Below are 11,310 nucleotides of genomic sequence, written 5' to 3'. Positions count from 1 at the left end.
AGCAAGTGGTAAAAGTGAGCACAAACGGTATTGCAATGTGTTGAAATAAGGCCTAGGGTTCATACTTTCACTAGTGCAAGTTCTCTCAACAATAATAACATAATTGGATCATATAACTGTCCCTCACCATGCAACAAAGAGTCACTCCAAAGTCACTAATAGCGGAGAACAAATGAAGAGATTATGGTAGGGTACGAAACCACCTTAAAGTTATCCTTTCTGATCGATCTATTCAAGAGTCCATAGTAAAATAACATGAAGCTATTCTTTCCGCTCGATCTATCATAGAGTTCGTACTAGAATAACACCTTAAGATACAAATCAACTAAAACCCTAATGTCACCTAGATACTCCAATGTCACCTCAAGTATCCGTGGGTATGATTATACGATATGCATCACACAATCTCAGATTCATCTATTCAACAAACACAAAGAACTTCAAAGAGTGCCCCAAAGTTTCTACCGGAGAGTCAAGACGAAAACGTGTGCCAACCCCTATGCATAAGTTCATGACGTCACGAAACTCGCAAGTTGATCACCAAAACATACATCAAGTGTTCTCAAATCCTTAAAGACTCAATCCTATAAGATAAATTCAAAGGGAAAACTCAATTCATCACAAGAGAGTAGAGGGGGAGAAACATCATAAGATCCAACTATAATAGCACAGCTCGCGATACATCAAGATCGTGGCAACTCAAGAACATGAGAGAGAGAGAGAGATCAAACACATAGCTACTAGTACATACCATCAGCCCGAGGGAGAACTACTCCCTTCTCGTCATGGACAGCGCCAGGATGATGAAGATGGCCATCGGAGAGGGATTCCCCCCTCCGGTAGGGTGCCGGAACGGGTCTTGATTGTTTTTCTGTGGCTACAGAGGCTTCTGGCGGCGGAACTCCCGATCTATTCTACTCCCTGATGTTTTTAGGTTATATGGACATATATAGGCGAAAGAAGTCAGTCAGGGGAGCCACGAGGGGCCCACGAGGGTGGGGGCGCCCAGGGGGTAGGCGCGCCTCCCTGCCTCGTGGCCACCTTGAAGCTTCCCTGACGTAAACTCCAAGTCTCCTGGATTGCTTCCGTTCCAAAAATAACTTTCCCGAAGGTTACATTCCGTTTGGACTCCGTTTGATATTCCTTTTCGACGAAACTCTAAAATAGGCAAAAAAAACAACAATTTGGGCTGGGCCTCCGGTTAATAGATTAGTCTCAAAAATAGTATAAAAGTGTAAAAATAAGCCCAATAACATCCAAAATAGATAATATAATAGCATGGAGCAATCAAAAATTATAGATACGTTGGAGACGTATCATCTCCCCCCCGAGGCCGCCGTCATCCTCACCGCCGCCGCCCGAGGCCGCCCTCAGCCTCACCGCCGCCGCCCGAGGCCGCCCTCGACCTCACCGCCGCCCGATCCCGCCCAGGACCGCCGCTGCCCGTGCCCGAGCCTGCCCTCTCCGCCCCTGCCTCCGTCGCCGAGCACCTCCCCGTCATCGTCTCTCCCCTCTCTGTAAGTCCCCCACCCCTCCCCCACTCCCCTCTCTCTGCATTTTAGAGCAAAAATTAGTAGAGCAAAAGTTAGTTTATAGCAAAAAAATTTAGTTTAGAGCAAAAGATGTTAAGTAGTAGATGTTAGAGCAAAAGTTAGTTTAGAGCAAAAATTTTGGTTTACAGCAAAAGTTAGTTAGTGCAGTAGGGTTTAATTAGGGTAGATGCTGCTTGTAGTATATAGTGATACTAGTAGATGTTAATTAGGTTAGGGTAGTAGTGGTACTAGTAGATGTTAATTAGATGTTTTTTAGTTAGGGCAGTAGAGTTTTGCTAGGTTAATTAGGTTAGTAGTGCTGCTAGTAGTAGTGGTACAGTAGGTTAATTAGGTGAAGTTAAATGAATAATCAAAATGAATGAAATTAGTAGTTAACTGATTTTTTCCTTTCATCATTATAGAGCACTAAAGTTAACTGAATTTTGTTCTATTAGTAGTTAAATGAATTTTCTTCTACACTTTTTTTGAATTAGCGTGTGAAATTTGGACATGTATATTTGGACATGTGGTTGCTCGTGTATATTTGGACATGTGTTGCGGTGTCGAAGATGGATATTTGAACATTGTTTCCAGGGAATGAAGCTGAGTGGCCTATGTTTTGCCGGCATGTTGATTCATTTCCGTTCCAGCAAATTTCAGGTTCTGATTTGTCCACTTTTTAGCAAAGGTCATGCCGAAATTTTCTATGAATTTCAGCACGACTTGTGCTACAAACTAGGACATATCGAGTGCCCGGGATTTGCCGCACCAGGAAGGAGTCAACGTTCCTGCAAAACATAGGCCTTTTTCTGTCATTATTCATTTTATTAGGTCTAGAATTAATTGACTAGATTTAATCATAGGAAACATGGCTAGCAACGATGAAGGACAGGGTTCTGGTGATTGCGACGACGTCTACCTGGCGGCAGGCGAATTTTTGAGCCTTGCCGACGATCAACCGATGTTGTTGCTGGGCCCACCGGTCGCATCGGGGACTAAGACCGACACGCAGACCGGTGATGAGACTGAGACCGGCGCTGAGACAGATACCGACATTGAGAGCGGCGCTGAGAGTGAGACCGGCGATGCCTCGGGGAGCGGAGCCGGTATAGAACCGAAAGCAAAGAGGCGACGGCTTCCTAACAAGCTCAGGACTACTAGACTGGTGGTCACCGAGGTAGACGACGGCAATTTTGAGCCAAACGCGCCGGAGGAAGCGCGCGCGTGCTGCGGCGATCAAATAGGCTGTATCATGCGGACAACCGCCACCATCAACGATGAGAAACTAAATAACATAGATAATATGAGGCCCTCCCTCCTAAAGAAGCTGCACCAGATATTCTTGTTCCCGGGCCGGAATGAAAAGCATTATAAAGATCCAGATAAGGACCCGGCAATGAAGAAGATAAACAAACATGCCATGAGCAAGTTTAGCGACGCGTTGGCCACCTAGAAAGCCAGGTGAAATACCGGTCTGTCAACGAAAAGGAACCCTACTTCGAGATTGTAAAGGATAATCTGACAATCACGGCAGAACACTTTGAAATATTCAAGGCGGCTTGCGAGGCCAAAGCTGCCATAAAAAAGTCGAAGTACTTGAAGGGGCTTCAACAGTAGAATATTGGGTGCCACCACCTCGGAAGCCGTGGTTACGGTGGGAAGAGGTCCATATGGGCCAAGGAGGACGCGGAACCCGCGAGTCTGGGCATCCCAGACCCCTTGGCGGAGTTCACCGTCCCGCAGGAGCGTGACGTCCTCAGGGCCTGGCACCGTTGGGACCTAGTGAAGAAGGTTTTCGAGAAGAACGTGGTCATGACGGAGTTCATGAGACTGCTGGTAATTTTAGTTTCTGATCAGTTCGACTGCATGTTAGTCATATTAATTTGTAAACGATCCTTGTGCCTTTTGCACAGAGAGCAGCACAGGATTGTGGCCGAAATTGACACGCCGTCTGAGGCGTTGGCGAGGCCCAAGTGGGACACTCCATTCAACCGGGCGTTGAACATATTGAAAAGACTCCCGATGGAGACTCGACCGTCGTATGGACGCGTGCACGGTGTCGGAGATAGCGCCACATGGAAGAAGTACTACTGTGAGACCACAGAGGAGAGAAAGGAAAGACAGAGGTTAAATGAAGAAAACATCGACAGGAAGGTTGAGGTTGCGGTTGAAAAGAAATCATCTGAGACAGTCGCAACAACGGTAGCTGCCGCAAAACAGGTGGTTGTAGATATGTCTACTACCTTGGTTCCGGCCGTTTTCAATTGGAGCAAGCAAAATCTAGAAAAATAAAATGCAGCGGACTTTCCCCTTGCTGACTTCCTCAGGAGCAGCTCGACTAGCATTGCACCAGCAGCTGCAGCTGCAGCTGCTCCCGCACCGGCTCCTGCACCTGCACCCGCACCGGCTTCCGCACCTACTCTGGCATTGTCTCCGGCACCGGACGTGCTCTATGGTGCTTCGTCTTTGGCTGAGCTCGACGCCCTCACGGTATCTGTCACACCGCCCCCTGCAATAAATGTAGGAACAATTACATTTTTGCCCCTAGTTGGTTCCTACCTACGGTTTTTGCCCTTACTTTTCGAGCTTGCTCAGTTTTGCCCTTACTTTTTCCATCGAGGTCCCTTGAATGCCCTTTAACCGTTTGACCAAAACTTTGAAAATTCATAACTAATTCATATGAACTCAGAAAAATGCAAATAAGATATCAAAATGTTCAGATAAACATTACCTTTATGTGCATATCATTTGCATTCACGACAAAAGCGCCCTTCAAACTACCAAAGGTAATTAATGTTATTAACATTATTAAAAATTAAAAGGTATAAACAATATTTTTTTCATGAATAAAAATTACATGCAAATGTAGTTGATGTTTTCTGAACATCCTGATATCTTATTTGCATTTTTCTTAGTTCGTATCAATTTGTTATGAAGTGTCCAAATAATGGTCAAAGTCGTTAGACCATTCATAACAAGATGATACGAACTCAGAAAAATGCAAATAAGATATCTCGATGTTCAGAAAACATCACCTACATTTTCATGTAATTTTTATTCATGAAAAAATATTGTTTATACCTCTTTGTTTTTAATAATGTTAATAACATTAATTACCCCAGGTAGTTTAAAGGGTGATTTTGTCCTGAATGCAAATGATATGAACATAAAGGTAATGTTTATTTGAACATTTTGATATCTTATTTTCATTTTTCTGAGTTCATATGAATTAGTTATGAATTTTCAAAGGTTTGGTCAAACGGTCAAAGGGCATTTGAGGGATCATGATGGAAAAAGTAGGGGCAAAACTGAGCAAGCTCGAAACGTAAGGGCAAAACCCGTGGGTAGGAACCAACTAGGGGTAAAAATGCAATTGTCCCATAAATGTATAATCTCCTGTTTTCATTGCCTTTCGGATGTCTCACGTCGCAGACTTTTCTTTGCAGGTCGATGAAACCCCGTGCACCATATTGTACACCATCGGCGACCAGAAGGTGGACGTGGGGAAGGTGGCAATAATGGAGCCGAAGGAACCATTGTTCCACAGCCGGCCGATCCCCCCGGAAGTCTTCAAGGTTTCTGTGGCCAGTGTCAAACCGGGTCACGAGAATTTGGCTCCTCTAGTACTGGTGGGGGATGACGACGAGACCCCGCGGCGGCTTGGTGATTGTTGCAATGGGTGGATCCTGCTGTGGCCAAAGAGTCTGCTTCGTCTAGAGGTGGCCGGGAGCACACCCACGAGCACGCAGTTAGGTATGAACATCAACACCTCGCCTACTCCATTAGTCGCTGGTGACGTCGCCATAGATGAGGATGAGGATGAGGATGACGATGACACTCAATAGTATGTCAATACTGGAGCCTACTTAGGGTTTGAGCCTCATGAGTCGGTGCCTGAATTGCCGCCTCCGGAGTCTGAACGTATTATGGATAACCAACCGGTAGTAAAGAAGTCTAGGAAGAGACCGAGGAAAGGCAAAAAAACTGCTTCTATGATCCAGCCGCCTTAGTAGCCTCGGGTTCAAGACCGTATAGATATCCCTGGTGCGGCAAAATGGCATATCCCCAGTCAACCAATCCTACCTGAAGTAGCCCTAGGGGCCAGATTTGATGATTTAAGGAGACTTCATGACGATGTGCTGCGAATAGAGAAAGGCCTCATCGCCTCAAAAAATCAGGATACCCACTCTACGTGGTTAACGTGCTGCAGGGATTGTCGTACGTCGACACATTCCCCGCGGAGAAGTTCTTCCTTCAATTCGATTACATCTTCGACATGTTTCACTTGAAGAAGCTGGATTTTGCGTGTGTCCGCCTTTATGCTTTGCACATGAACTACCTCATCGGGGTTGAGCACATACCTCATATCTGTGTCGCTGGCCCGTACTTCATGCATGAGGCCTTCTTGGGAGTCTACACAAAGCACCGTGAATACGCGAGGGAATACATCGTCAATTTCATGCTCGCCAATAAGGACAAGGAGGCGATTCTCGTGCCTTATCATCCCATGTAAGTCATCCGCGCGGATATCCTTCCTTTGATTTCAATCATTCATTTGCACGGTGGAGGCTAATTAATTTGAGGTGTACTTATTTTGCGCAGCGGCGGGCGCGCCGTCCTCATCATCCTCTACCCCCGATACTCCCACACTCTTTACATGGAATCGTCGAAGAACATTAACAAAAAGGATTACACCCACATCAAGTCTGTTCGCGATAGTGCTATGTTTTACTATGGCGCATGGGGTGGAGAGGTCAAGGACAAGAAGAAAAAGGACGGCAGGCCCGCCTTCGGCCATAAGACCGACTTCTGCTGCATCCAGCAACCGAGTGATTCTCTTAATGATGGATTCTATGTCCTACACCAGATGCTGGAGTACAGACAGGATCACCAGAACCTTCGCATGTCACCTACATTCGGCGATACCCATATTCTGTAATGGGCAAAGAACTTAGGAGATATCAAGGATCATCGACTTCGAGCTGAGTTCTATCACATCCAGCGCGAACTTGCCCAAATCATCATGAAGGAGGTCATCAGAAAAACAAGGATGTTCTACAAAGAAGGACAAATGTCGCGGGAAGACGTCCGAACATGCATAGCCGCTCAGCGTCTCAACTTGAAGCCTTTCACTAAGCTCGGGGACTATCTCCCTGACTTGGATGGATGGCACGACATGGAGTGATTGTCGATATATGACAATGTGTCCGTTTAGTCCATACTCTGTATGACGAAACTTTGAATTATGCACGACGAAACTTTATTTGTGATGTAATTAAACCGTCCTCCTCGACTAGCGAAGATCACTCTAGTTAGGGCATTTTGGGTATAATGAACTTTGTAATTTATGCTTATGATATGTTGCTTCTATTTTTGCCAAGTCTGTCTCTTTCTGTTGCTCAACTATATATGTTGCATATCATCGACTCATGTCACGATGCAGGTGTATAGATCATCGATGGCGAAGAAGTGCTACGCCGGGAGTATACGACGAGTGGCCGGAATGTCATGCCCAGGTGTACCGGGGTTTCCGGTTTCCGAGCGACAGCCGATAGTTAGTTTAGGTTCACGCAAAGTTATAGCTCTTCTCGCGTATATCATGGTTTAGATGGATGACGATGTAGTTGCAAGTAATCGAGATTTGTATCACTATTTTCGAGATGATGACGAGAGACCACTTTGTGTTGGATGATGATTATGATGATGACATGATTTGATGAGACTATTTGTATGTATATGCTATGATTACATTTGTATGTGTATCATATGCTAAAGATTATTGTATAAAGCCTATTCAAATACAAAACAAATATGCAAAAAAAACAAAAACTACTAAAATTAGCAGTAGCGAGTGGAGAAAAGTTAGCAGCAGCGCCACAGTAGCAGTAGCGCGTCCAGCCAAAGCGCGCTAGAGCTATTAGCAGTAGCGACCTTCCACGAAGCGCGCTGCTGCTACACTTGTATAGCAGTAGCGCGGGTGTGCACGCGCTACTACTACGAGTTAGCTGTAGCGCCTTATTAGTAGCGCCGGTTCCCGTGCTACTGATATACCTAGAATCGTGCTGCTGCTAGCCTTTTCCCTAGTAGCGATTCTTGATGGAGAGTACTTTCATGAGTGAAAAATGAGATGCTTGAGATTTTCAATGAATATCATTTGAACAAGTACATTACTAGCCCTTGTGCACCTCATGTTGATCCTTTGCATCCTACCCATGATGATTCTATTGACATGATCCGTAATCTTAGAACTGTCAATCTTATCACTAGAGGTTTGCCTAGAAACTTGATTGGATGTTTGCCTACTCTTGATTGTGCCTACACTATGTGGAGATTTCTTGAGGAACGATTTCCAAACTATTCCTTGAAAAACTTAGATGAGATCCTTCATAAGTCTATTGCGTTGAGTAAGATGAGTTTCAATGACCCCAAATTTGGTGACTGTCTATTTGAGCTTACTAGTCCTATGCGTGCAAAAGGAGATGTTGGAATCATTAGTAATATCATTTCCGAAGTCATTAGAATCCATAGAGATGAACATTGTTATGGTCATACTTCTAATGAATCACTTTCTCTAGGAATTGATCCATCACAAGATGATGTTGAACATGGATACTATGATGAGGAGGAGGATAATGACCTTGATCTCGACGAGTCTATGAGACACTTTGGTCTTATGGCTAATCTTCGCGGCTACATGGCTGGAGGAAAGGAATGTGTCGGGGATATACCCCGCGGTATGACCCGGCCGGAATTATGACCCGACCGGACTTGGCGACTCACCAGAGACCTGGCTGGAGCTAAAAGACTCACGGGCGATCCGCCCAGACATGGCAGTTTACATGTAACCCACCTAGACTTGAGACTCACTGGAGACCCGGCGGGCGGATCAGACGGACGACAAGGCCCAGCAGGCCGGCTCATGTTATGGTGGGTTGGTTTACGAGGAAAGGCATAAGGAGTTTTCCCTTAAGGGGGCAGACTAGGTTTCCACTTGTAATAGACTAGTCCTAATCCTAATAGGACTCCACATGTAACCCGCTCCTTCAACTTATATAAGGAGGGGTAGGGCTCCCCAAAGAGGGACAAGCAATAAGAAAGAATATCTAGGGCTGGACACAAAGAGGAGAGCCGGCTTATGCGACGACTCCCTCATGATCATAATGAGACCTAGCCTCAAACAGCATGTAGGGTTATTACCGGATGATGTTTCCTGGGGCCCGAAGCTGTCTAAATCCTTGTCTTGTGTTGCGTCTCTCGATTCCGCTCAACCCCTCTCAAGATACTACAAAGATGTGTTGGCCTCACGATTAAGTCCCCACACTAGGACATCTGCCGTGACAATTCCACGACAGAATGGGTCCTTGATAGTGGAAGTACTGATCACATGACCGAAGACAAGGATATGTTTCATGAGCTTGCTCAAAATGACAGCCCTCGAAAGTATGTCACTTTCGGTGACAACTCAAAGGGTAAGGTGGTTGGCCTTGGTAAGGTATCCATCTCACATGATAGCTCCATACAAAATGTTATGCTCGTTGAATCTCTTGGCTACAATTTACTTTCCGTATTTAGACTTGCAGACTTTGGATTCAATGTCCTATTTACTGAAGTAGATTGCCAAGTGTTTCATAGAGATAATCATAAAATGGTCTTTACCGGTATACGTAGAGGTGATCTATATATTGTTGATTTCACTAAAAAGTCTCAACCAAAAGCTTGTTTTATGGCTAAATCTTCGAAAGGCTGGTTGTCGCATAGAAGGTTAGGTCATATGGGCATGCAAAATCTTGATAAGCTTATTAAAGGTGATCATATCCTTGGAGTAAAAGATGTTATATTTGACAAGGATAGACTTTGTAGTGCTTGTCAAGCAGGAAAACAAGTTGGAGGAAGCCACCCCATGAAGAACATCATGACCACGAGAAGACCGATCGAGCTACTTCACGTGGATCTCTTTGGTCCCAATGCCTACAAAAGTCTCGGTGGAAACTCATTTTGTCTAGTTATAGTCGATGGTTTTTCAAGATTTATGTGGGTGTTCTTTCTTGATGATAAATCACAGGTCCAAAAGATCTTTAAGAACTTCGCTAGGAAGGCCCAAAACTAATTTGAAGTGAAGATCAAGAAGGTTCGCAGCGACAACAGAACGGAGTTCAAGAACGCAAATGTGGACACCTTTCTTGATGAGTAAGGGATTTCACATGAGTTCTCGGCTACGTACACACCTCAACAAAATGGAGTTGTTGAGAGGAAGAACTGAACTCTTATTGAGATGGCGAGAACGATGCTTGATGAGTACTGCTACCTCTTGAGCACTGCGTTGGTTTTCCCCGAAGAGGAAGGGATGATGCAGCAAAGTAGCGTAAGTATTTCCCTCAGTTTTTGAGAACCAAGGTATCAATCCAGTAGGAGGCTACGCACGAGTCCCTCGTACCTGCACAAAACAAATAAATCCTCGCAACCAACGCAAATAGGGGTTGTCAATCCCTATAAGGCCACTTACGAGAGTGAGATCTGATAGATATGATAAGATAATATTTTTGGTATTTTTATGATAAAGATGCAAAGTAAAATAAAGGCAAAGTAAATAGCAAAGGAAATAACTAAGTAGTAGGAGATTAATATGATGAAGATAGACCCGGGGGCCATAGGTTTCACTAGTGGCTTCTCTCGAGAGCATAAGTATTCTACGGTGGGTGAACAAATTACTGTTGAGCAATTGACAGAATCGAGCATAGTTATGAGAATATCTAGGTATGATCATGTATATAGGCATCACGTCTGAGACAAGTAGACCGACTCCTGCCTTCATCTACTACTATTACTCCACTCATCGACCGCTATCCAGCATGCATCTAGAGTATTAAGTTAAAAACAGAGTAACGCCTTAAGCAAGATGACATGATATAGAGGGATAGACTCATGTAATATGAAGAAAACCCCATCTTGTTATCCTCGATGGCAACAATACAATACGTGCCTTGCTTCCCCTACTATCACTGGGAATGGACACCGCAAGATTGAACCCAAAGCTAAGCACTTCTCCCATTGCAAGAAAGATCAATCTAGTAGGCCAAACCAAACTGATAATTCTAAGAGACTTGCAAAGATAACCAATCATACATAAAAGAATTCATAGAAGATTCAAATATTATTCATAGATAGACTTGATCATAAACCCACAATTCATCGGTCTCAACAAACACACCGCAAAAAGAAGATTACATTGAATAGTTCTCCACAAGAGAGGGGAGAACATTGTATTGAGATCCAAAAAGAGAGAAGAAGCCATCTAGCTACTAACTATGGACCCGTAGGTCTGAGGTAAACTACTCACACTTCATCGGAGGGGATATGATGTTGATGTAGAAGCCCTCCGTGATCGATGTCCCCTCCGGCGGAGCTCTGGAACAGGCCCCAAGATGGGATCTCGTGGATACATAAAGTTGCGGCGGTGGAATTAGGTTTTTGGCTCCGTATCTGATCGTTTGGGGGTACGTAGGTATATATAGGAGGAAGGAGTACGTCGGTGGAGCAACAGGGGGCCCACGAGGGTGGAGGGCGCGCCTGGGGTAGGCAGGCGTGCCCCCCTACCTCGTGGCCTCCTCTTTTGTGCCTTGACGTAGGGTCCAAGTCTCCTGAGTCTTGTTCGTTGAGAAAATCACGTTCCCGAAGGTTTCATTCCGTTTGGACTCCGTTAGATATTCCTTTTCATCGAAACCCTAAAACAGGCAAAAAACAACAATTCTGGGCTGGACCTCCGGTTAATAGGTTAGTC

The sequence above is a fragment of the Triticum urartu genome, chromosome 4A (assembly GCF_056163025.1).
Source record: "Triticum urartu cultivar PI428250 chromosome 4A, HENAU_Tu73, whole genome shotgun sequence".
In the NCBI taxonomy this organism is placed as follows: Eukaryota; Viridiplantae; Streptophyta; class Magnoliopsida; order Poales; family Poaceae; genus Triticum; species Triticum urartu.
This window is presented reverse-complemented; position numbering follows the sequence as displayed.